This window comes from Haliotis asinina, chromosome 12, assembly GCF_037392515.1.
Source record: "Haliotis asinina isolate JCU_RB_2024 chromosome 12, JCU_Hal_asi_v2, whole genome shotgun sequence".
Lineage (NCBI taxonomy): Eukaryota > Metazoa > Mollusca > Gastropoda > Lepetellida > Haliotidae > Haliotis > Haliotis asinina.
The window spans coordinates 20787903-20815177 of record NC_090291.1 but is presented as its reverse complement, the minus strand read 5'-3'; the positions used below and the strand labels follow the sequence as shown (position 1 = coordinate 20815177).

The 27275-nt window shown below is 38.8% G+C and overlaps 1 protein-coding gene across 1 annotated transcript in view; it reads left to right on the top strand.

The window, feature by feature from the left end:
* The first annotated feature begins 1405 nt into the window (after window positions 1-1405).
* Window positions 1406-27275, top strand: part of LOC137259034 (uncharacterized) — a 108787-nt gene continuing 82917 nt past the window's right edge. The window contains exons 1-3 of the mRNA XM_067796739.1: window positions 1406-1451; window positions 6868-6909; window positions 19520-19555. The gene's annotated coding sequence lies outside the window, so the exon portion shown is untranslated. The remainder of the gene's footprint in view (window positions 1452-6867; window positions 6910-19519; window positions 19556-27275) is intronic.

The window sequence follows — 27275 nt, the reverse complement described above, 5'->3', positions numbered from 1 at the left end:
AAAATATCTGAATTATTTAAATTTCAGTAAATCAAATACAGCTATTTTCTAAATTCTTCTAATTACACAAGTATGACACACATCATATTAAAGTGGCCATACGTTTACTTCCCGTGTAAGTCAAGAATTCTTGCAGCACTGAACCATCACGGTCTAATCCTCGCATTTCTATTTGTCCGCAATAAACATGCAATACTCTCCACGCGCGCTCCACGTGCGGAGAACACACAGTGTGTATTACACGCATAAAGCACACAGCAAAGCGATCCCGTGAAACACATTGACCGCGCGTGTGAGCCAAATCTCTGTGCGATACACGGTAGCCGCACGGAATTCCCTCGAGTATATCCCTCGTAACATTATCGGCCTATGATGAAAGCAGGGTCAGCCGAGGTCCCATTTCTCTGTCCGGTCGCGTAAAATCACAAACCCCGACCCCCCGCGACCTCCCCTCCGCTGCGTGTCATAGCTTTACACCTAACATGCACATGTATTCATAAGCAATCTGCATGCGATGTAAGCGTGTAAAACACTTTCGCGCGTTTTTGAACATTATTCAATCACTATAACTGGTTCCAATGACTGAACGATCGCATGCCATTAATCCGTGGGATGGGTTTTACACGGACCACCAACAAAATAAAATAGACCTACCGAAATGTCAAAACAGACAGACGATATATGTTAATAGATATCAATCACGTTCTTGTAACAAACAATTAAAAAATATATACCTTGATGCCGACACCGGTGAATACACACGAAATGGAAAGTAGAGGCATTAAACCGTAGCGGTTCTAACACACTCCGACCAATGCTTATCGCACGGCAAGCAACACTATTGCATAACAAAGATGTGACTGCCACAGACATCGACAAGAAGTATTGACTAGCCGAATACGCAATCCGATTGTTATTGATATCGCCGCAAATTGCAATACAAACTCGATTAAAAACATGTTATCAACCCTTCAATGCAAGACAGAAAGAAAAGAAGAATATGACAAGACCTACGGTGAAAGCCAGGCCGCGCTGTGTGATCTGCTAGTTGTGGATCATGGCGACTTACAGACTAATTACAGCCAGTAATTAGAAAGCGTGCTGTTAGCTATGGAGTGGAGCAAGCTAGGTCTAGGTCAAACTTGCCTCAAAATCCGTCACGTTGTTAATTTCTTCAGGTTGAAGTTTGCCGCTTCGAGCCCCCTGGATCGCTAGGAGGTCAGGTTTGCCGGTATTCGCACCTCTCTGTCTCGACAGCTCGAGCGTCTCTGGCGACTTGCAAGCATTCAAAACGGCAGCTAAAAATAACAGTAAATGAAAAGTGGATATTTTATTGCGCTAATTAATTATTCAAAAATTAATTGGAATGAGTTGCGCATGCTTCAATTAACCAGACTCAACCGGAAGCGGAATTGTGGGATAGAAAATGGCAGCCGTCTAGCAGGTGCCCGGTGAGTGAGGAAAAATGAGGAAAAGTAGCAAATAAACGTATATAAATTCCAAGTCATTGGCGCATATACATCCTAACAAGTACACTCTACATACCTGACACATACAGCAATTAATCAAACTTTTATCTCGAGCTCAGTCACCAAATCTATTCACGACTCCTCGGATGACAATCACGAATGTTGACAAAACTCATGCAGACGACGTGTTTCTCAAAGGGTGTTACTCAGCCTCACACGCTGTTCGGTGTGAAATAAAATGACAGGTGACCAAGATAACTTGCAAGTAGGTCATTCAGAACGTTTTCGGAAATATTGTGGAAAATGACACAGAAAACAAGTCATTGTCGAGTGATTATGACAGCGTGTGGCATTCATGCAACACGAGACGAGTCTGCGTAATTAACGAGATCGAAGATCGTTATCTGTTATTGTATTCGGCAAGCACCCAATACAGTAGTGCAGTATACATATATATGTTTCATTTATTGTTGATTGTGAACAATCATATCCCACTGAACCTCATCTTGTAATGAGCACTATCATATATAGGTCAAGGAAATGAATCCAGTAATTTCACATATTGCGGGACACTTTTTATAACACATGATTCACTTATTCATAGTGGGATATTCAGCTACGCTGATAAGAACAAACTGACATATTTCATAAGTAACATCTTAAATAATCAGTGATGGAAACAGGCATATAATATTATGATAGACTGAATTGCATATCACAGAAATGATCACATAGAACATTATAAAATCAATTCACAATGGTATCTGAAGCATTCAGTTTTACTTTAATCACATGAATGCAATGGTCAAAAGGTTGTTATTGGAATGCATGAGGGTTGACTTTTGCATAAGTTTAATGACTTATGAGGCAGGTGGGACTGCAAAAGTGCTTGCAGAAGATGTTCAAAAATATATGTAATGATACACTGGTCCTCATCTCCATCACCTGTAAATCACTGACTTTTGTAGTTCCTCTTCCCCATCATCTGTTCATCACTAACTGTTCAGTTTTACATTGTCCAACACGCTCATCACCTGTTAATCATGGACTTTTCCCTGTGTACATAGTTCCTCTTTGCCATCGCCTGTTCATCACTAACTGTTCATCACTAACTGTTCAGTTTTACAGTGTCCAACATGCTCATCACCTGTTAATCACTGACCTTTCCATTGTACTTCTTCCCCATCACCTATTCATCACTAACTATCCAATGTTTACATTGTTGAACTCGCTCATCACCTGGTAATGACCAACTATTCCATTGTCCTCTTCCTCATCACCTGTTGATCACTAACTTTACTAATGTTGTCATCATTCCATTTGCAGTGTTTGCCCTAGACATGAAAATTTAGGAGTCCCTGGGCCCAGTAGCATTGAGTCAACAATGACGCAAGTCTATTTGTTCATTGCGTATTTGAGATAATTTGAGCATCAAATTTGAGATAATTTGAGCATCAAATACGCATGTTTTCAGCACCAGGGTGAACACTGCACTTGCCCATTATTTTGTTTTAACTAACTTTCCTATGCTGACATCATGCCTTCTTCCCATCACATGGTTATCACTGACTATTCCTTTCCATTTTGACATCATTGCCCTTGCCCATCACCTGTTCGTCACTATCTGTTCCATGTTGATATCATTCGTCTTGCCCATCACCTGTTCATCGCTGATGATTCCTTTCCAGTTCGACATCATTCCCCTAGTCCATCGCCTTATAGTTGCTGACTATTCCATCTTTCCTCTTGCCCATCACCAGTTCATCACTTACTATTCCGTTTAGACATCATTCCTCTTGCCTATCACCTGTTCATCACTGACTATTCTATTTAGACATAATTCCTCTTGCCTATCGCCTGTTTTTCACTGACTATTCTATTCAGACATAATTCCTCTTGCCTATCGCCTGGTTTTCACTGTCTGATCTATCCTGACATCATTTCCTTTGCCCATCCCCTGTTCATCACTAACCGTTCCCCACTAACCGTTCCCTGTTGACATTGTTCCTCTTGTCCATCACATGATTATAACTGACTATTCCATTGTGACATCTTTCTTCTTGCCCATCACATGGTTATCAATGACTATTCCATTGTGACATCTTTCTTCTTGCCCATCACATGGTTATCAATGACTATTCCATTGTGACATCTTTCTTCTTGCCCATCACATGATTATAACTGACTATTCCATTGTGACATCTTTCTTCTTGCCCATCACATGGTTATCAATGACTATTCCATTGTGACATCTTTCTTCTTGCCCATCACATGATTATAACTGACTATTCCATTGTGACATCTTTCTTCTTGCCCATCACATGATTATAACTGACTATTCCATTGTGACATCTTTCTTCTTGCCCATCACATGATTATAACTGACTCTTCCATTGTGACATCTTTCTTCTTGCCCATCACATGGTTATCAATGACCATTCCATTGTGACATCTTTCTTCTTGCCCATCACGTGATTATAACTGACTATTCCATTGTGACATCTTTCTTCTTGCCCATCACATGGTTATCAATGACTATTCCATTGTGACATCTTTCTTCTTGCCCATCACATGGTTATCAATGACTATTCCATTGTGACATCTTTCTTCTTGCCCATCACATGATTATAACTGACTATTCCATTGTGACATCTTTCTTCTTGCCCATCACATGGTTATCAATGACTATTCCATTGTGACATCTTTCTTCTTGCCCATCACATGGTTATCAATGACTATTCCATTGTGACATCTTTCTTCTTGCCCATCACATGATTATAACTGACTATTCCATTGTGACATCTTTCTTCTTGCCCATCACATGGTTATCAATGACTATTCCATTGTGACATCTTTCTTCTTGCCCATCACATGATTATAACTGACTATTCCATTGTGACATCTTTCTTCTTGCCCATCACATGATTATAACTGACTATTCCATTGTGACGTCTTTCTTCTTGCCCATCACATGGTTATCACTTTCCATTTAGACATCATTGCACTTGTCCATCACCTATTCATCACTGTCTGTTCCATGTTGACATAGTCCGACTTGCCCATCACCTGTTCATTGCTGATGATTCCTTTCCAGTTTGACATTGTTCCCCATGTCCATCACCTTATAGTTGCTGACTATTCCTTGTTGAAATCTTTCCTCTTGCCCATGACCTGTTCATCACTGTTCCATGTTGACATCTTTCCTCTTGCCCATGACCTGTTCATCACTGTTCCATGTTGACATCTTTCCTCTTGCCCATGACCTGTTCATCACTGTTCCATGTTGACATCATTCCTCTCGCCCATGACCTGTTCATCACTGTTCCATGTTGACATCATTCCTCTTGCCCATGACCTGTTCATCACTGTTCCATGTTGACATCATTCCTCTTGCCCATGACCTGTTCATCATTGTTCCATGTTGACATCATTCCGCCTTGCCCATGACCTGTTCATCACTGTTCCATGTTGACATCATTCCTCATTCAATAGAGAGTGTATTGCTAACCATACAGTGTGCATTGACACCAAACCATTGTTTTGACACCTGGACAGTTTGTGTTGACACCCGGACAGGTTGATCGATGCCCAGTAATTTTGTATTGGCACCCATCAAAATGTACTGACATCCAGTCACATTGTAATAACACACAGACACCCAAACAGTTTTTATTGACACCCAATCATTTTGTATAGACATCCAGTCAGTCATATTGACTGCCAGTTAGTGTGTACTGACACCGAATCAGTTTGTATTGACACCCAGTCTGTATGTATTGACTCCCAGTCAGTATGTATTGACACCCAGTCAGTATGTATTGATGTCTAATCAGTTTGTATTGACACCCAGTCAGTATGTATTGACACCTGATCAGTATATATTGCCACCCAATCATTTTGTATTGTCACCCAGTTAGTTTGTATTGACTGCCAATGAGTATGCATTGACACCCAGTCAGTATGTATTGATATCTAATCAGTTTGTACTGACACACAGTCAGTTTGTATGGAAATCCAAGCAGTTTGTATTTACACCCATCAAATGTACTGAGACCCAATCAGTATGTATTGACACTGAATCACTTTGTATTGGCACCCAGTCAGTATGTATTGACAGCCGTTCAGTTTGTATTGACACCTGATCAGTTTGTACTGGCACACAATCAGTCTATATTGATGCCTAGTGAATTTTGAAACCCATGATAGTTTGTATTGATAATTATACCATGTGCATTGATAACCAGACTATAATACTGATACCCATGTCGTATTATCAATACGCAACCAGACTGTTTCTTGATACTCAGACAATGTGTCTTGATACCCAGACTGTATTTATTGATAAGCAGACTGTATGTATTGATACTCATATAATGTGTATCAATACACTGACTGCGTTTATTGATAACCAGACTGTTTCTTGATACTCAGACAATGTGTATTGATACCCAGACTGTAATTATTGATAACCTAACTGTATGTATTGATACTCAGATGATGTGTATCAATAACCAGACTGTGATTATTGATAACCTAACTGTATGTATTAATGCCATGCAGTGTGTATTGACACTCAGCAAGGGTATATTGACAATAAATTATTGTTCATGGGTGCATGGTTTGTCCTGACTAGAATTTGTCTTCCGTAACTCATGCTTGTCGTAAGAGGCAAGATCAGGTGGTCAAGCATGGTTGGCACATGCCATTTTATCCCATCTGTGTAGTTCAATAGTCATGATTTTCATCACAGGATTGTCTGACTCAAATATATAATTGATTTTTTTTGCAGTATTAATTTGACTAAACAACAAACAGAACAGTGTGTTTTGAAAACTGCTATTTCATTTTGATACCTGGTGTCATGGTGTCATTGAACACCTTTCTATTTTCCCAACAATGCATTTACCTGCACATTCTGGAAACACTGCCATCAAGCATGCTCACTAGTTTGCCGAGAAAGCGTGTACATGCTCTAACGCAACCAGCCACCATTCTTGTCTTGTGATGCATTTCATGTAATTGTGTCTTATTGAGGTAATTTTTCAACCGGTAGAGGCATACATTTCACGTTTAGTTCCATCTTCTGAGTTCAGTAATATTAGTTGTACATTTTGCAATATGTGAAACCTTTCAAAGCTATGTTTATCTGGAATGTTGTTCAATTTTGGTGTTTGTTTTGGCATTTCTTAAATGCCCTCCAGAATCAGAATCATCTCTGATCAAACTACATTTAATGAAGTTTAAGCAAAAATATTAGGGTTGTAAAAGAGGCATAATCTTGATGTAATTAATGGTCTCTTTATTTCAACCTCTCCAGTTCGTACTAAGATATCCATTTCAGAGGAATAATTACATCAAGTATGATGTTTATATGTGTTTTAATGTCCTTTCATTGCAGAATCAAGTCACAAAGATACTGCTACAGCTAACAAACCACCAAGTAAGTTTTGATATATTTGTCCTATGTAATGAGTTCTTTTATTAAAAGTATTATTCTTCAAAAGTTATTTTTATTATTACTAGCAGTATACAGTGTGTGTGTTACCTGTTGAGCAAGGTCTGGGTGAGAGACCCTTGTGTAGATGCACAACAGCAATGTTCCTATCCTAACCAGTTGTCCTGCTAATTGCCTTGAGGATTCATAACACCTGTCCTCTCCAGTCGCGACACTGTTAACTTTTCTTTTGTGTGATTGGCATTGTGACAATCCAGAAGAAAAAAATGACCTGACAGTACAACGTTTGTTTTTGTAACAAATTACAGCTATTGAAATTATTAGTGCCATCATACTGATGGCATATCTAAGTTTGAAACAGCATGGTAAAATCCTTGTCTGCATGCCCTTTTGGCACAATTGATTTGTTTGAGAAAGTGCATTGAAGTATGTTGTCACCATTAATATCTTTCATGATTTAAGGTGACATGAACAATGACTAATGATAAAGTGTACAGGTCAAACAGCCAGCTAATCATCAATGTCTTTTCAAAGTTTGAGGTCAGTAAATAAACAAATATACATACCAAGCATTGTTTTGTTGCTCATAATTCATTAGTGAATGTTAGAATTACAGCTCTTTCATTCACCTTAAGTCATGGTTTAAAGTTCAGTTTAATAGACCATGAAGTTATGGCACACCTGAAAATGAAGTGGCTTATTTAAATTGTCATGACAGTGCCTATGAGGCACACTTAAAAAAACCTTACTTTTGATCCCTGAATTGTTATTTACAAGGGTCCAAATGTTTTGTGTTTCTTTTATCATGGGTAATATTATTCAGGAGTCAATTTCTAATTTTGTTATATTCCTCCTCTCTATGTTTAATCGCAAGGGGAAATTACAACAAAAAGTACGATATATACTACAGGTATGCTAATTCAGTGTATGTTCTTCCACAAGGGTAAGAAAACATTAGTCAAAAGAAATGCAGTAGTAAATAAATCTTGAACTGAAATCCCCACTGTCTGTCCTAAATGATTCTTTGCTAGCTGGCATAGCTAATGTTGAGATGAGATATCACTCATGGGTGAGTGTAGTGGTGTGTGTTATGCTCCTAAAAGAATGGACTTATGTTTTCTGACTGGCAGTTCTGTTTGGTTGTTGATGTTTAACCTTGTCACTTCACAAGGAGTCACATTTTCAGTCCCAGAGACTGGTTGTACTGATGTGAGATTAGACGCTGCTTGCAGATATTCATTTGTTGATGTTTAACCTCATCACCTCACAAGGAGTCACATTAGTCCCAGAGACTGGTTATACTGGTGTGAGATTAGACCCTGCTTGCAGATATTCATTTGTTGATGTTTAACCTTGCCACCACACAAGGAATCACATTTTTAGTCCCAGAGACTGGTTATACTGGTGTGAGATTAGACTCTGCTTGCAGATATATATTTGCTGACTAGAGGCTATGATGTGTATGTGTAGCCTCGTCTTCTCACATGGGGGCACATTAGTCATTGATAGGTAACACAAATAAGAGCTTCCATCGCCTAGTGTCTCAAGGAAGGTGAGAAACTGGAGCTCACTAACTGCTGATGGGAGTCATCATCATCCCACTGGCGTATGTTCATGACGTTAGTCACCAGATTTACAGGTCCACTTCATTATGTACAGATAACTAGAATATTACTGCAATACACTTCAGAGAGGCCACATCACTTCTTTTCTGATAGAAACAAAAAAAGGATCACAGGAAAATTAAAGTGTTCCTTTAGTCTTTTCCAGTTTTCATCACCACCATGCTATTCAAAGCTGGTGATGAAAACTAGAAAATATTAAACAAACCTTTGAATTTTCCTTTGATCTTCTATTTGTTTCTCCCCATATATATCACTTTTGAAATAGGGGTTGAGGGATCAAAGACCTTGGTTTTCCCACTTGGGTACAGTGTGTGAAGCCCATTCTGGCACCTTCTGACATGATATTCTTGCAGTATTGCTTAAAGCAGTGTATACACTCAAACACATCTAAAATACACAACAATGTATGACACATCATGTTCCAAATATGCAGGCACAGATTGTTTTCATCCAGACTGTTTGCCATTTCAGTCTTTAGGAATATGTAACACTAACCTATACTTGTAAGAGAGGAATAATGTGATCGGAGGATCAGGCTCACTGACTTGGTTGACACGTCATCGTATCTCAGTTGTGTAGGTCGATGCTCATGATGTTGATCAGTGGATTATGTGGTCCAGACTATTATTTACAGACCACCACCTTAGGGACTGTGGTGTAAAATTGAACTCACTCACTTACTCAGTCACTCCAGACTTGCTCTATTCCATGACCATTGACCTAGTGGTTGTGTCCCACTCCTACGTGAGTACCCAATCTGTGGACCATTTATTAGTGTCAGCAAATTGTTGTAACCAGAACTGAGTAACAGAAATGAGGTTGTTACAATTCCATCTCTTACAGTGATGAAGAAGACACTTTGTAACTGATGTGCATTGTTTAGGACTTCAAAACTTTCATCCAACATGTGTTCCTTTTTGTTTCATGTACATTATGTACAATAGTAGTCAATCATGTAAATCATGATATCTGATACACCTGAAATAATCTTTTCTTAATAAATTCCTTCAAATTACGATTTCAATTAATGTAGGGCATTGTAAAATATTTGGATTGCCTTATATGGTATTATTCATGTCGTATTTCAAAGTACATGTGCAAACTTTGATGTACTATTATGAAAGATGATTTGCTAGAAAATGTCCTGAAATGCCATTCTCCTTCACAGAAAATAATAACACATATGACTTGTTGAAGTGATGGCCTGGAAATCTCATTATAAATGAATTATAAGAGTCTAAGAGACAGTTCTTTTATATTTGTTGAGATGTATAAACTCAGTGAATAAGTGCAATATACTAGATTATTTATTGAACAGATGACAACGGTGTTATGAATTGTAATGAGTAGAATTCTTAATGCCAGATAGCATTGCATTTAGTCAAACAGAATTTAGTAAATTAAACTTCAACCCAAAAATAAACAAATGGTATCAGTATAATGCAAAAGGAAATGTTTCAATGTCGCCTGTCACTTTCTTTATTACGTGAGATTTAATAAGATCATTCCATCTTGTCGGGGGATCACTGCTGGACTCAAGGAACTTTAATTCCAAGCTGAAAATTTACAATAGATCCCTTTCTGCTTAGCAGTGATACAAGTTTTCTTTATGTGGTGTGACCTAGTACAAAATCTGCTTTCTTTGTTTGCTTGATAAATTGATGAATGTATCCTCCACCTGAAGTAGTGAAAATCAAAGGGGGGAGCTATGTAGGGTGTTTGCCTTCAGTGGCATTTTCTGCATGACAAAAGGATTAATATCCTAGGACATTAAGTTCATGTTTTCTTTGCACTTTCTTAATGTCCCAGTCTGATCACTAACATGAACACATCTCAGACAATATTTGAAACGTGTAGCCCAGATTTAATTTATTTGGACCGTTATATCACTTGATGGTTGAAGGTGTTGCTTTCACCTTGACACTTGTCAAATACTTTTTGTATTGCACATTAGTCAGTGACTGTAGATCCCTCAGTCAACTCATTTAGCAACAGAGCAGATCATATGTCTTGTTTCAGACGTTAATAACCCTGGCCTTCCTACATCAAAGAAAAAATAGCCAATGGTTTATGAAGAAATGGCTGTGATATGTAATAAGAGTAATATTTAATGTTTTTTCTCATACATTTTAGTAGGAAATAGATAATATGTTGCTTGCACACCTTGATGTTAGAAGACAAAGCTTCTTAAATGCAGACTTCACCTGAGAAAATAATTTGAACAAAAGATGAATACCACTTTCTCAGGTGATCAGGATGGTCAGGTACAGTTTTGTAGGTTGATGGGAAGAACGTGTGTGTAATGTCCTATTCTAAAATGTAATGCCTGGGTATTTTGTGTGTAAGGAACAGCAGCACTCAGGACTTCAAAAACACTTATCTCTATTTTTCTAACTTTCCAATTTTCTAGTTTTCTTAAATTAGGATTTGTGTTTTAGGATGGCAGTAAAAACTATGTACATTTTAGAAAGCAGGTTTGTTTCCATAAACTGTGTAATGTATTTAAAAGTTGGAAGAAGTGTCATTAGTTTCCCAGCAGATCAAATCCTGTTACTATTTGTGCATAGAACTGGAAAATAGTATGAATAATTTGCTTTTGAAAAAGTGTGTGTCGATAATGGAGAAGTATTGCTCACTGGTGTAATGATGGCTATGGCTGTCATCTAGGGTGCTTTGAATAGATGCAGTGTCGACAGTATTCATATTAGCAATTAGTAAACATTAACAATCACAGACAGAGAGCCAGACGGCAACTTACAGCGTATAATTCATGTGTATTCAGATACCTGATACATCTTCAGCTTCATTGGCAGATGAAGAATGTGAAATCAGCACTTCTAAAGTTGTCTAAGGGTATTCCAGTATTCCTGTGTAAAACTCAGAGATTATGTTAACCCTTTTGATGCAGTGTAGTAAATATGTATTTTGCAGGTGATACAATTTAATACAGTTGCAGTATTGGGGGTTGGGAAGAGGTTAATATGTCTGCTGTTGCTAGGTCCCGGTGTACTCACAACTTTAAAGATATGCCTACAGAAAATGGATGCTCCCAGAAAGCCTCAAAGTAAGCTTATTGCTCCAGTCAAACAACGTAAATATTTCTCATTGTCAGCCTATGCACTGTTTGTTCATAGGCTCTACTGTCCAAGAGAAGCCTGTTGAATATTCATGTTATTTTATAGGGTCATTTTGATTGGTAAGATTCAGGTAAATTAAAAAGGAACAAAAAGGTTGGATTGATATAACTCTTTCCTTTTAAATACAGCCTTGGATTTGCATCATAAGCGATTTCTATGATATTTTCAGATAGATTTTTATTAAATGTTTTCTAGCCTTCAGTGGTGTGTATGTTTCTAAATATGGACACAAATAAACAAGGTTTTCATGCCATCTTCATTCTTTAGTATCCTCCTGGACAGCACTCTGCCTGGTTAGCCTGTATTAGAATGTCCAGTGGCACCCTTAGTGTAAACCATTAACATGGTGATCCTGAGACTGTTTGAATTAATTAGGCAGTTCTGTTCAGATGTCAAATACCACTTTCTTATTTCAGGGTATTAGGAAACTAATTTCAACAAAAATAACCCTGATTTGTTGACTATCTGAAACTTTGTGAAAGATATCTTAATAAAACTATTTGCCAAAGCAGAACCAACAAAGAAAACAAAAGCCACTTTGCATGTCAGCAAATATTTTATGCAGAATGCTCCCAAATTGAGCCTGCTCTGATACAGGCTTTTATCGTACATAGTTCCCCTGTGTTTTAATTTGAGGACTTGTAATTTTGTGTAATTGCTTTAGTTCTGCACCTCAGGTCATGTTACTCTAAGGTCGTGAATTAGTAAAGAAAGCCTTTTCCATTAGTACTAAGCCTTATAATTGCCATGCTGTCTTTGTTGGCAACAGTAATACTCACCAAACTCTGCTAATCGTTTCTTTATGGCAGCAGGTTGTTTACCTATCTTTAACATCAGCTGATAAGATGGAAGTGAGTTGTACAATTATCATTCTGCCCAGGTATGAGGTGATTTCAACTGTTTTACATGTTGACCCTTTGGCAGTTGCTCTTTTGCATCAAGAGTTATAGTTGGAGACATTTAATTCCTGTTAAGTCAAATATAATCATGTTGTTTCGTGCTGGTCTGAATGAAATCTTTCCTCAACTGTCCGTAGGATGACCTTCTATTATGGGGGCTTTCCTACTCCACTGTCGCTTGGACGACCTTCTCCTATTACAATGGCCTTCTGTACTGTCTGGGGGACAACCTCCTCTAGTATGATGACCTACCTGCACAGTCTGAAGGATGATCTTTCCCTAGTATGAAGACCTTCCTGCACAGACTGGAGGATGACCTTCCTGCACTTCATCTATTACGATGGCAGTCTTGCACTGTCTGTTGGATAACATTCCTCTATTATGATGGCCTTCCTGTCCCACTGTCGGTAGGATGACCGTCTCCTATTACGATGACCTTCTGTACTGTCAGGGGGACAACCTCCTCTAGTATGATGACCTGCCTGCACAGTCTGAAGGATGACCTCCCACTAGTATGATGACCTGCCTGCACAGTCTGAAGGATGACCTTCCTCTAGTATGATGACTGCCTGCACAGTCTGAAGGATGACCTCCCACTAGTATGATGACCTGCCTGCACAGTCTGAAGGATGACCTTCCTCTAGTATGATGACCTGCCTGCACAGTCTGAAGGATGACCTCCCACTAGTATGATGACCTGCCTGCACAGTCTGAAGGATGACCTTCCTCTAGTATGATGACTGCCTGCACAGTCTGAAGGATGACCTCCCACTAGTATGATGACCTGCCTGCACAGTCTGAAGGATGACCTTCCTCTAGTATGATGACCTGCCTGCACAGTCTGAAGGATGACCTCCCACTAGTATGATGACCTGCCTGCACAGTCTGAAGGATGACCTTCCTCTAGTATGATGACCTGCCTGCACAGTCTGAAGGATGACCTCCCTCTAGTATGATGACCTGCCTGCACAGTCTGAAGGATGACCTTCCTCTAGTATGATGACCTGCCTGCACAGTCTGAAGGATGACCTTCCTCTAGTATGATGACTGCCTGCACAGTCTGAAGGATGACCTTCCTCTAGTATGATGACCTGCCTGCACAGTCTGAAGGATGACCTTCCTCTAGTATGATGACCTGCTTGCACAGTCTGAAGGATGACCTCCCACTAGTATGATGACCTGCCTGCACAGTCTGAAGGATGACCTTCCTCTAGTATGATGACTACCTGCACAGTCTGAAGGATGACCTCCCTCTAGTATGATGACCTGCCTGCACAGTCTGAAGGATGACCTTCCTCTAGTATGATGACCTGCCTGCACAGTCTGAAGGATGACCTCCCACTAGTATGATGACCTGCCTGCACAGTCTGAAGGATGACCTTCCTCTAGTATGATGACCTGCCTGCACAGTCTGAAGGATGACCTTCCTCTAGTATGATGACCTGCCTGCACAGTCTGAAGGATGACCTTCCTCTAGTATGATGACCTGCCTGCACAGTCTGAAGGATGACCTCCCTCTAGTATGATGACCTGCCTGCACAGTCTGAAGGATGACCTCCCTCTAGTATGATGACCTGCCTGCACAGTCTGAAGGATGACCTTCCTCTAGTATGATGACCTGCCTGCACAGTCTGAAGGATGACCTTCCTCTAGTATGATGACCTGCCTGCACAGTCTGAAGGATGACCTTCCTCTAGTATGATGACCTGCCTGCACAGTCTGAAGGATGACCTCCCTCTAGTATGATGACCTGCCTGCACAGTCTGAAGGATGACCTTCCTCTAGTATGATGACCTGCCTGCACAGTCTGAAGGATGACCTTCCTCTAGTATGATGACCTGCCTGCACAGTCTGAAGGATGACCTCCCTCTAGTATGATGACCTGCCTGCACAGTCTGAAGGATGACCTTCCTCTAGTATGATGACCTGCCTGCACAGTCTGAAGGATGACCTTCCTCTAGTATGATGACCTGCCTGCACAGTCTGAAGGATGACCTCCCTCTAGTATGATGACCTGCCTGCACAGTCTGAAGGATGACCTCCCACTAGTATGATGACCTGCCTGCACAGTCTGAAGGATGACCTCCCTCTAGTATGATGACCTGCCTGCACAGTCTGAAGGATGACCTTTCTCTAGTAAGATGGCTTTCCTGTACTGTCTGTAGGATGACCTTCTTCTGGTATGATGACCTCCCTGTTCAGTCTGTAGGATGACCATCCCACATTATAATGGTCTTCCTGCACAGTTTGTAGCCTTCCACTGCTAACTGTGGGATGGCATCCCTGAACTGTTTGTAGATATATTTAACTCTTCAGATTTGTGTGTGTTTCCTTTGGCCGAGTCAAGAGGAATGGGTAGCCCAACAATGTAAGGTGCCACGTCTTGCTGTGCCAAGTATAATCCCTCACAAGTGTCATGATCTTCTAGTTGTAGTTTCAAATGCAGTGCCCTCTGATGGATATTTTATGATGTATCCAAGAATAGGTAAATTGCCCAACATCACTTTAGGCATCAGCCCACTTTGTAGTGATATTTCGTTTGTAACTGTAATACTATCCATGACGTTTCAGGGTATATCTTTACTTCTCCCTCAGGTGATATTACAGCATCATCTCCATGTGTATGTCATACAGAATCTTTGAATTGATACATATTATGAGAGGGAACATTTGTGGATGTCATTTTCTGTAGTATGAGGCATATAATGTTGTGAGTATCTTCTGTCTGCTATCATTTCTACATACCTTTCAAAGAGACTTTCTTGATAAGGACGAGAAATTATGGATGTGAACTTCTTTATGTTGAAGAACATGACATTTCATAACCTGATGATGAGTAAGAATACACTCCGAAACATGTTCCTCAAAATAATGAAGTTGATATCCATAATTCTCGCCACTGTATCACTTCTAAATGCCATTCAAAGAAACTTCCGTGATGTTACCATTTGTTATCTAATGACATGTATTATTAAATTGCTGATGAAGAGATTCCTGTTTGAGTTTGGTGAATAGTTCAACAAAACCAAGTCCAATATGTCAGTAACATTTAAGACATTATTGGCATGTATCGAAACAATAATGAAGACACAACATATGTTTTGTTTGGGTTTATTCTTTTTGAGTTAAGTAAAGATTCTAGTACTTTTGTTGGGTTGAGTCCTATTCAGGATTTGAATCCATACCTGCAGGTTCATACACGTACAAAGTCAGATGCCAAACCCACTCACCACAGCAAAATAGGATTGTGTATTGATGAGTGAGTGAGTGAATGAGTTTAGTTTTACGCTGCACTCAGCAATAATTCAGCTATATGGCGGCAGTCTGTAAATAATCAAGTCTGGACCAGACAATCCAGTGATCAACAACATGAGCATTGATCTGCACATTTGGGAACTGATGACGTGTGAACCAAGACCACCCGATCCTGTTAGTCACCTGTTACGACAAGCAAAGTCGCCTTTTATGGCAAGCTTTGGTTGCTGAAGGCCTACTCTACCCTAGCACCTTCACGGGTTGTGTATTGATGATGATGATGATGATGATGATGATGATGATGATGATGATGATGATGATGAACCCAACAAAAGTACTGTAATGTTAATGGCATTGTGCTTTGAGTTGAGTTGGGTTTTATGTCACATTGGCATTATTTAAGCCATGTACTGATGAGATCAAGTTTGTACTTATTACCGTTTTAAGTGCATTATCAAGAAAATGCTTTGTTTCAAGAGCAAATATTTTACTTCACTACCATATTAAAAATAGAAAATGTCATAGCACCAAATGCAACAGCAAGTAATTCATTATTCTCTTTACAGAAATGGCATTATGTATTGATGATGACGAGGATGGTGATGATTTACTAGTGTAGACAGCTTTTTAGATAGTTGTTGGTACAACGCCTACTACTATGGATACATGATACACTAATGTGAAGCTGACAGACAGTTCATGAAGTGATCTCCCACTTTCTAACAGAGCTGGAATCTTAGTTACCTGTGACCAGTGCTGACTGCTGCTGTGCAGTGAATGACCTCATGGCGTTTCCGTGTTGCAACAGACTGATTAAAACTGGTCTTGTTTGTGAGAAAGTAAAAGTTACCTTAAATACTCTTGCAGGATTTTTATGAGCTCCTTTTCATAGAGATATGTTCAACTTCAGTACAAAATTCTGCTAAACTATTTTATTTTGCAGGAAATACTGTCACATGATATATTATAGATCATCATGATTCAAATTCACACATTTTGAAAGATGACTCGCCTGAATTTGATAAGATTAAATTCAAGATGACATTACTTAAGTAATGTAATTGGGTAATATAACTGTTTAAAAAACATATCTGAGGTTTTTCAAAACGTAATGGTTTTGTGTGAGGAGTCTTTGTTAAGAAAGCTATGTATAGATATGGACGGAATGATATTGGCTGTAGTAAGTCCAGGGTTTACTGTTATCCTCCTTTGGTTTGAGCCAATTTGAGGTGCAAAGCAATTAATCATGATTGTGAAAACGTCCCAGGAAACCCTATATAAACATGAAGGGGGTCTGGCTTCTTCTTAGCCTCCGAGTTGTTAAGACATCTGTAGATAAAAATGAAAATGCCCTACCTCAATTAAGTGTAGAGTATAGGTAAAGTATTCATGGTATAGTCATGCAGGTCTTTGTTTCATTGAGGGTTCTAACATGCTTGAACTGATTGTTGAAATTTTATGGGCATTTCACCTTATGTTTATCCTTCTTCATTATTTGCTTCAAAGCGTAGAACCTATTGCAAGACAGTTCAGAGCTTGACAAGAAATGGAGTGTTTGAGAAGCTGTGATGGTTATTAACCTTGGATATTAAGGGATGACTGCATCTGTTGTTATTGTGCTCTTTAAGTTATAATTTTAGCTGTAATGACTTCTAGTCTCTCGCAGTATTGTGTAATTAACATTATTCAGTGTCAGGGTATAATGACAAGAGTCACAAGTACTTAATGCTTTACTGCATTAGCACTGAGCTGTCCCTTCCTCTGTTCAAAATACTGGCCCTGTTTATGAAGCACTGATCCTCCAATTATTTGCCAGTTTAAATCAGGTTTCAGTCAATTAAATTTTACATTTTATGTAATTATATCATTAGGATATTGTGTGGGTTTAAAGCATGGTTCAGTAACTGTAAACTTAAAGAGAATCATTCAGCGTAACTTTATATGTCTTATATGTGAATAAGATTAAAGCTATGTTACAGATTTATAATCACAGTAATGCTCTGTAATTATTGCGCAGGCCTTGAATGTTTGGAAACTATTGCTTATCAATGGAGGTAGAAGACCCCCTCTGTGTACGAGACCAATTATTTCCAGATGTCATCTTGGCTGCTTACTGCATATTTTGACATGACTTTGTGATTTACGTTTAATGTTTTATTATCAAACTGACTTTTTATTTCAAGCAGCTTAATGGGTTTAAGATTTTTAAGTTGTTTAAAAGTGTCCAATGTGACACATTTTTAGATGAACAAGCAGTTTTGGTGGCACAGTAGAATAAGAATGTGGATAAGTGGATGAGTATGGTTTTATTACGCTTTTAACAATATTCCAGCAAAATTCCAGTAATGTTTCAGCAATATTATGGTAGGGAACACCAGAAATGGGCTTCACACATTGTTACCATATGGGGAATTGACCCCCGGGTCTTCAGCATGATGAGGGAACACTTTAACCACTAGCCCACCCCATTGCCCCAGAAAAGCATGTGGCACTGAATGGATACTTTATTAACCTCTTGGCTAATACAGTTGTTAGTTTTGAAATGTTGTTTTTCACCAAGATTATGGAACAAGACACAAGTCTAATTTCATTGATTGTCGATTAAGTAACTTCGGATTTTTTTCTTTTATCCCAACAGTTTCTCTTAATTGAGATACATGTATATGTGGTTTACCTGTACCAGATGTAATCTACAAGTACTTAAATATTCTGGCATGCTGCATTAAAGTCAGTCTTTATACTGGGGGTACTGAGTTTCAGAGACTAGCTAGCCTCTGAAATGAACATATTTCACGGAAAATAAATGCTTTTAAATTAAAATCGTAAATACAATAGAAAGGAGCCCAGAAATTTTCTTTATTTTCACGAGTCTAGATTTGCCACATTTTCTAGACTTGCGTGGGCTTTGTTTTTGACATATTTGCTTCAGGGTCTGAATGACAGACTAAGGTTCAATCTAAGAAGAGACAACTGAAGTTTGTCAGGAGCTCTGGTTAAGACAAATCTGGAAGGAAAATAATATGGAAAACCCTAGTCTTGCTCACTGTATCAACAACTGGTTCATCTTGAGCAGACTTAATACCTTGACTGAAACTCATTCATCAATTCAATATGCACCTTGATGATAACACACAATGTGCAAGGTATGTTCCGAGTCACAGTGACTACACATTTGGTGATTGACTGATTTAAGGGCGGTGGGCTAGCCTTGTGGTTAAAGCGTTCCCTCGTCATGCTGGAGTTCAAATCCCTACATGGGTACAGTATGTGAAGCATATTTCTGGTGTTCCCCACCGTGATATTGCCGGAATATTGCTCCAAGTTACAGGAAACCAAATCAGTGAATCCGCAGATTGAATGTGTTCTTCATCTTGACCTCTGGTAGTAACTCAGATACATGGTTTCTTCATGACAGATAATCACACCAAAATTAGGGGTACCGCAACACATTGTAGTACACTAATCCAGGTAAACATAAATCATGTGACTGCATTATGTACCCTACAAACTAACTACCCAAGGTGATGACCCATTTGAATTAATCATGTCGCAATCTTCATTCTTTTTAGCAAATTCTTTTTGGTATGTGGACTTTGTATCATACTGCATGACAATGACAGGGGGTTTTAATAAGATGAAACATTAAGAACATGTTATTATGATTATTTATTGTTTTCAGATCAAGGAGTGTACTTGTCATCTTACCTGTATAAAGGTATGTTAACATGTGTATTGTTGTCCAAGATCAAAGGGTGAAGGTTTTATAAAAGATTTTTCACGTGATAAAAATGACAGTTTTTGTGATAAGACATAGGTAGTTTTATATTTCAGTTTGTATATATCATATGACCTGTCAGTTTCTATAATGAAAAGATTAAGTGTATTAGAACTTGCTGTTTACCTAATGACAGTGCTGATATGAAAGCCACTGGAATGTATCTTTCACTACTTTTGAATGAAGACTTTTGTATGGAAGTCTGTGCATAGGGTATTTTGGTCATGATGATTCATTCTGACAATGAGAAATATACTACTCACATGACTTTGTTGAATAGTGCATGATGATATGTAAATTATGTCCCATCGTGAGACCGACAGCAACCTGTATCAAGGTATGCATGTGCACAGTGACAGAAAACCATCACTAAGTACTTCTGGGCCTAGACTTTCAAGGTTCTCTTCACACTAAGATAGTTATAAGTACCGTACATTAATGTGAACTTATTAGTATCTAAGGGCTGAGAGATCTTGGAAAATCTAGACCCCTGTGAGTTACGTAAGGGTGAAACAAGGGTTTTACATTTCCTACCAAAACCAAAGAAAAGTGTTTTATCTGACTTTGAAACTGTTATGAATGTAAAACACAAAAACATATTATTTTCAGTTTGTGAAAATGTTTTGTGCACATGTACATAGCAGAACAACATTGATGGGACAGCCCACAAATGATGGGACTGCAGGTGTCAACTGGGATGTGACTGGCAGCAAACACCTTGTCTTGCACACCCAAAGCACATGCTCTGCACATCCAAAGCACGTGGCCTGCACATGGGCTGCTCACAGTACCTGTCTTGTGAAGAACACATGGTTCATAGTGACAAACATTCTCATTCTTCTGAGCGGTCCTTTGTAGCCAGATGGATAAAACCTCCAAGTTACAGAGTGAAGTGTTGCAGGTTCAAAACCAGTTATCGCTAGTAAATAGTGGATGTGTTCATTAATGTGATATTTTATGATCAGTGATAGCAAGACAAGGTTGTATCCATCATAGATAATGGCCATTTCAAAGCCTCATATCAGGTTAAATCACAACTATTACACAACAATACAGAGATAATATAAATTATTTCACATCATGGGCAGAGAACCATTTGATTTTAAATGTGAAAAAAGACAAAAGAACTGTTTATGAACTTCAGAACTAACTCCCCCAAAGTATCACCTTTGTTCATTAATGGTGAACCAATTGAGATAGTCACTGAATACAAGTACCCTGGAACGTTTATTGATAGCAGGTTAATATGGAATACCAACACTGATGCCCTGTATGGTAAATGTCAGCAACGCCTTCATCTGATGTGCAATCTGTGATCTTTTAGTATTTCCCAAACTGTTTTGATGTTGTTTTATACCACTTATATTCAGAGTACACTCACGTTTTCTTCTCAGTGCTGGTTTGAATCTCTTTCAGACAAAAGCAAATTGAAACTTAACAGAATTGTTAATACAGCTAGTGAAAAAATCAGGGGTCGCTTTTGATAATCTTTCACTACTTTTTTGAGCGGCAAGGACTTTAGACATCTGAAAAAATCATAAATGACCCAACACATTTTTTAAATCAAGAGTATAAGCTTCTACCACCTGGTCACTGCAACACAGTACCAATCACCAAGACTAAAAAGCTCGAACATCTTTTGTACCTCAAAGTATTGCAGTTTTAAACAAATGTTAATTGTCTAGTTATCATCTTTTCCATTTTTTTTTTTGTTATTATCATATTTTAGAGCACCTAATATATCTCAGGTTTTTAGTAGTTCATATAGTATGCTGTTATATGTTGTTGTCTTTTTCTCAAGCCCTTTGATACAAAACATATTCCTTTTAAGGTAATAAAGTATTGTCTGTGTCTATAAAATGGTTGAAATTTAACCTAATATGAGGTCTGGAAACGTGTACTTCAAAACTTGCATCAGAAACGATCAGCACAGAGTCACAGCTGAGGTCTCCCTGATTTTGGAAGGAACCTACTTTACTACAGACAAAATCAGAGTAAGGTTTATGAAGCAGCATGGTTTAGCCTAGTGGTTAAAGTGTTTTACTTGGATTTGATTCCCCACAATGTGTGAAGCCCTTGTTTTGTGTTCCCCACCATGAAATTACTGGAATATTGGTAGTAGCAATGTAAAACGCACTCACTCACTCACCCACCCACCCACTGATTTTGTGTTCTATGTCTGCCCAAACTATAAAGTTGTATCTGGTTTGTCATCAGGAGGTTCTTGGGGTTGGGCCTCCACTAGTACTGGATGCCCAGGGCATCACTGACCAAGGCATCTGTTGTGGCACAATTTTATTGTGCACATTTATGTCCGTAGAAGCATCAGGAACATTGTCCAGTTTACAATGATTGTGTTTCAAAGTTTGTTAGCACCTTGCTCTGATGTTTAAAAAAGCCACTTTGAGCCTCATTTACTCACTCACTAACGACTGACTTTGAGGTATGTTAATGGTTTTGTTTTGTGTGTACTGGTTGTCTTGATGTGTATCATGTAGTCATAGAGAGCACATGATGGGAACATAGGCCACGCTTCAGGTATTTCTCGTGTCTTTAGATTGTGCTGTTGGGCACCCATATATAGATACGGGAACAAAATAGGTTCAAACTGCCTCATACGTGTTGTTGAGTTGATTAAATCACTCCGAAAACCCAGGTTCAATTCCCCATATGGTACAATGTGTGAGGCCCATATCTGGTGTCACATGTCATGATATTTCTCCAATATTGCTTAAATCTTCATAAATCCCAACTCACTCATTCATTTTACCATCAGGATATTGTCGTCACATTGAAGGTTATGTAAAGACTTGGGTATAGTTAGCAGTGATGGATACATACAAACTGAAGACATTAGATTTCAGCGGAAATTACACAGGCAAACAATGCATGCTAACATATGCCTTCCTTTTGGGTTTATTTAACCAATCCATGAATCACATGTGGTATAAAGCTTTTCTTGGACAGAGAGAAACAGTCTTGACTCTCATTCTGTATTGTTTGCTCTTCCCAAGCAACTGTCACAGTGGGATAGTCTCTTGAAGCTTTTGTTAACTGACCTGTTAATTTGTGTTGCTGCATAAGCTCTCTCATAGATTCATTGCAGATATATGAGAAAGTTCATTGCTCGGTAAACTGGTTTTATGTTCAATAAGACTTGACAAAACTTTGCAGTCATATGAATAAGTTGATGAAATTGGAACCTGTTGATTCCGTGTGCCAAGTTCAGAGCTTGGTATACTAAATATTGATCCAACACTTTCCTGTAAATTTCCAGAGCCTCATTACACAAAGTGATCTCAGAACTATAGCTCTCCTTCTGTGGACCAAGAAACCTCTGATGGCTGATGGATAATGTACTTGGGGACACTCAGGCCATTCACTAGTCCCAAATAAGCAGTATCATGGAGCATGTTATTCTCTGTCAGGACAGAAGAATCAGAATGTTAAAAAACGTATGGTACATGCATTCAAAACCAAGTCTTTGTTCCACTACATGAATATATACATGTTTTAATTGAAACTGTATGATGAAGCATAGGTTTAGCTTTCTTCTACATAGTGACTTGAAACTTGTAGATGTTGATATGTGTGGACCATACAATCCCTGTTTCACCAGGTGACACAACAATATGTAATAGCCCATGAACCCATTTAGCTGGTTCACTGTCACATTAATTTAGCATTCTTTTGATAACACAAATAGACAGGTACACATTAAGGTATGAATCACGCTTGTTAAGTCTGGGAGACAGGAGATATTTAGTTTATCAGCTATCTTTAATGGGCATAGCCTTTCACCCTTTTTGTTAGGGTGCAGTTCTAATTCCTCCTTCAATTTTATCAGCTACCTAAAGCTTGTATTATGACTTTTGTGTGATCCAGTAAAATTCATTTGTAAAAACTTACTTCAGTGCCAGCACTAAGCTGTATGTGTAACCCCATTTAAACAAGGGTAGTTTGTCCCTTGTCATTGTTCTCCATGTTTATTCGATGGCTGAATGGAATGCAGCACCTCTTAATTAGCGTCAAAATCACACCTGTAGGTCCCAGGGCACTGAATGCTGTAAAGATGTGAAAGTTTGTCTGAGTCTATCCTTTGTAATGATGCACATCAGTCAGGTCACTTGCTCTCGCACTCACGTTTCAGTAAAATATATTACATTAATTTCTTTTTATAACTTGCTTCAGGGATAGAATTGTGTACCTTGAATATTTTAGCACATTTCACTCAAAAAGAGTACTTTCTTCCTGTTTGGTTTGCTTTTAAATAAAATTCATCCTGTTTACAAAATAGGATTCATCATTTGTATTTAGAGAGGAAAAAGAAGCAGCCATATTTAAAGAGAAATTAATTTACATACGGTGGGATTGAAAGGATATAAGCATTATTTTCATGGATGTTACTTTGTATTCAGGGTGTTTGTTTAGGGCTAAATTTCACTATTTACCTATAATTTCTTTTGAACTAAGTATTGGTTATTCTTAGTCTCCTTATCCTTTGTCACAAGGTCCTTGCAGTGTTTATGTGGGTTGCCAATGAAGTGTAAAGCAACATGTTTTCCATAAAGCCCATCATTATCTAAACAGTAAACAAAGTAAATGAGATTTTATACTTTCTGCAAACTTCGAGATATACTGTTTCACAGGCCAGATATGGTTGACCCATGGCCTGTTGATAAAACATCCTTGTCTGTTTCATACAAGTGCATGCTCTCAGTGTGCCTCTGTCTTGTACACAGGTCCTGTAAGTGCTTTTTACAGGATTTATTGTGACATACTTGTTTTGCAAATTGTGGATGTAGCACAGATGTTTATCACTGATATTTCCTATTGTTTACAGTTGTATTGAACAGTTAACTTTGTCATGTGAGTTAAAAAATACAAAAGATCATAAATATTTTGTTGTTAAATTATTTTGGCCAATATTTGAAAATTTAGTCATCTTGTTTGAGGATTAACATAAATCTGACCAGACCTGGAAGATATTCTATATTTGTTGGTTGTTTTTTTTTTTATCACATTCAACAATATTTTATGTGATATGGACCTGTTAGTAGCCAACACTACAAGGTGAACCAGGGTTGGATATCGTTAACCACTCCATTTGGCTATGATGACTCAGAATCTCAGTGAGTCTGACTGTCTGATCCATGAACTCACCTCTTTCAACCAATATGGATTAGTGCAGACCCTGTAATGCTTTAACTCAACCACTTACAACCAATATAAGTTGGTATAGACCCTCTAATACATTAACTCACCAGTTACAACCAATATCGGTTAGTGTGGACCATCGCATCCATTAACTCACTAGATACAACCAATATCGGTTAGTGTGGACTATCGCATCCATTAACTCACTAGATACAACCAATATCGGTTAGTGTGGACCATCGCATCCATTAACTCACCAGATACAACCAATATCGGTTAGTGTGGACCATCGGATCCATTAATTCACCAGTTACAACCAGATTAAGAGCCAGGTTAGTGCGAACCATCAGATCCTTTAATTCACAAGTTACTACCAGAATCCGTTAGTGTGGAACAACAGATCCATTAGATTACCAGTTACAACCAGTATAGCTTGCTGTGGACTAATCAAACCTTGAACCAACATGGATTTTCTTGGAACCACAACCTTATCTTTTATCCAGACTCAAACGTTCAGAAATGGCAAAATTTATCTACTACCCAGTATCTTTGCTTTTAAACAGTCACTGTAGGTAAGCTGATATATGGTCCTGTTGTGCTACTTAAGTTCCACCAGGCAAATGGATGAGGTTAAATTCAAAGAACAGCTAATTGTTGATTGTCAAATCAAATTGTATTAGTTGCCATTTTAAAAGGAAATTGTCAAGTCACATAGTCAGCAAAGGTATTATCATCATGAGATCCTCATTCTATACAGGATCACATTAGTGAACTAGTTTGTACAGTAGCTTGCTTCATGCTGAAGAGCAGGATAAAGTACATGCTGATACTTAATTATTAATTTCTTCCAGCATATGTATTTATGTATTCTAGTTAAGTCGTTTCTGGGACAGATAACTGACAAGTGTAATGACTCTACACCACTGTTGATCTGACTGGGAATATACTATCTGTTTGGGGGTAGCGGCCAGCTTTTAAGTAATGATTCTTATCCTGTTATTTGAATTATCAAGATGACTTTCAGAGTGAAAATGATGATAGTGAAAGACCAGCTGTATTATTAACATGCATCTTTATGAAGGTGTATCTCGATAGCAAGGTTTACTGCACAATGAGGCAGTTATCTCTAACCATCTACCCCAGGGTAGAACTGATCTTAATGATTTACAAGCTAAGTAAACAAATGGCTTGGGTTTTGTTTGCACATAGTTTTCGAATATACGGCACTACCAGGCATTTTGTTGGGCAAAAAAATGAGTGATTTGTCTGAGAAGAAAGGTGTTATTGAGATCGAGAGATAGCTAGGAGAGAATTTGTCCCCTGAAATATGAGCAGTGTCAATGTAGATTTAAGATGCAGCATATTAGGGAACACACCTGCCGGGCTTAACACATGACCAACTTAATTTTGTAATAGAAGGAGAGAAAGGGGACTTGCAAAGGTTGTGGGAAATAGTGTTTTAAGGAAAAACCATGAGTGCATACTTAGTTGATGTGGTCAGTGTTTGGGTTGGGGAGGCATTGGTGTGTGTTGACATGGGCGTAGGGTGGCCAGAGTGTATTTCAAGGATGGCATTGGTGTGCGTTGACATGGGCGTAGGGTGGCCAGACTGTATTTTGAGGATGGCATGGGTGTGCGTTGACATGGGCGTAGGGTGGCCAGACTGTATTTTGAGGATGGCATGGGTATGTGTTGACATGTGCCTAGGGTGGCCAAAGTGTATTTTGAGGATAGCATGGGGGTGTGGTGTTCAGTTTGCATGGCCAATTACTGAAGGAGGAAGGTGTGGCTCGGGGTTTCACCTGCAAGGTGTTGTGGATCGCATGGGTTTCAAGGGTGTCTCATAGGGATGTGGTAATGTCTTATGTCTTCCTGGACACCCGACAACCAACTCTGAACAAGGCACACACAATGGACATTCTTCCATGAACGTCGCACACGCCATGGATTCTCAGACTCCCGATCAACAGTTCCTGGACACCCGACAACCAACCCTGAACAAGGCACACACCATGGACATTCTTCCATGAACATCACACACACCATGGATACTAAGACTCCCTATCTACAGTTCCTGGACACCCTTCCCAAATAGCTTTAGTTCAGTTTATTTGGTTGTCGCATGTTCAGGGTGGGTTGCTTGTTTTGGGGTAGGATGTTTAATTTGTATGCCTTGGGGGTAGGATGTCTAGTGTGTGTACCTTTGTTAGTAGGGTGTCAAGTGTGTGTGTGCTTTGTTCGGGGCAGTATGTCTAGTGTGTGTGCCTTGGGGGTAGGATGTCTAGTTTGTGTGCCTTGGGGGTAGGGTGTCAAGTGTGTGCCTTGAGGGTAGGGTGTCAAGTGTGTGCTTTTGCTGGGAGTAGGGTATTTAGTGTGTGCTTTCGGGGGAAGGGTATCAATGGTTTGTGCCTTTCTTGAGGGTAGGATATCTAGTTTGTGTTCCATTGTTGGGAGTAGGATGTCTAGTGTGTGTGTCTTTGTTGGGGGTAGGATGTCTAGTTTG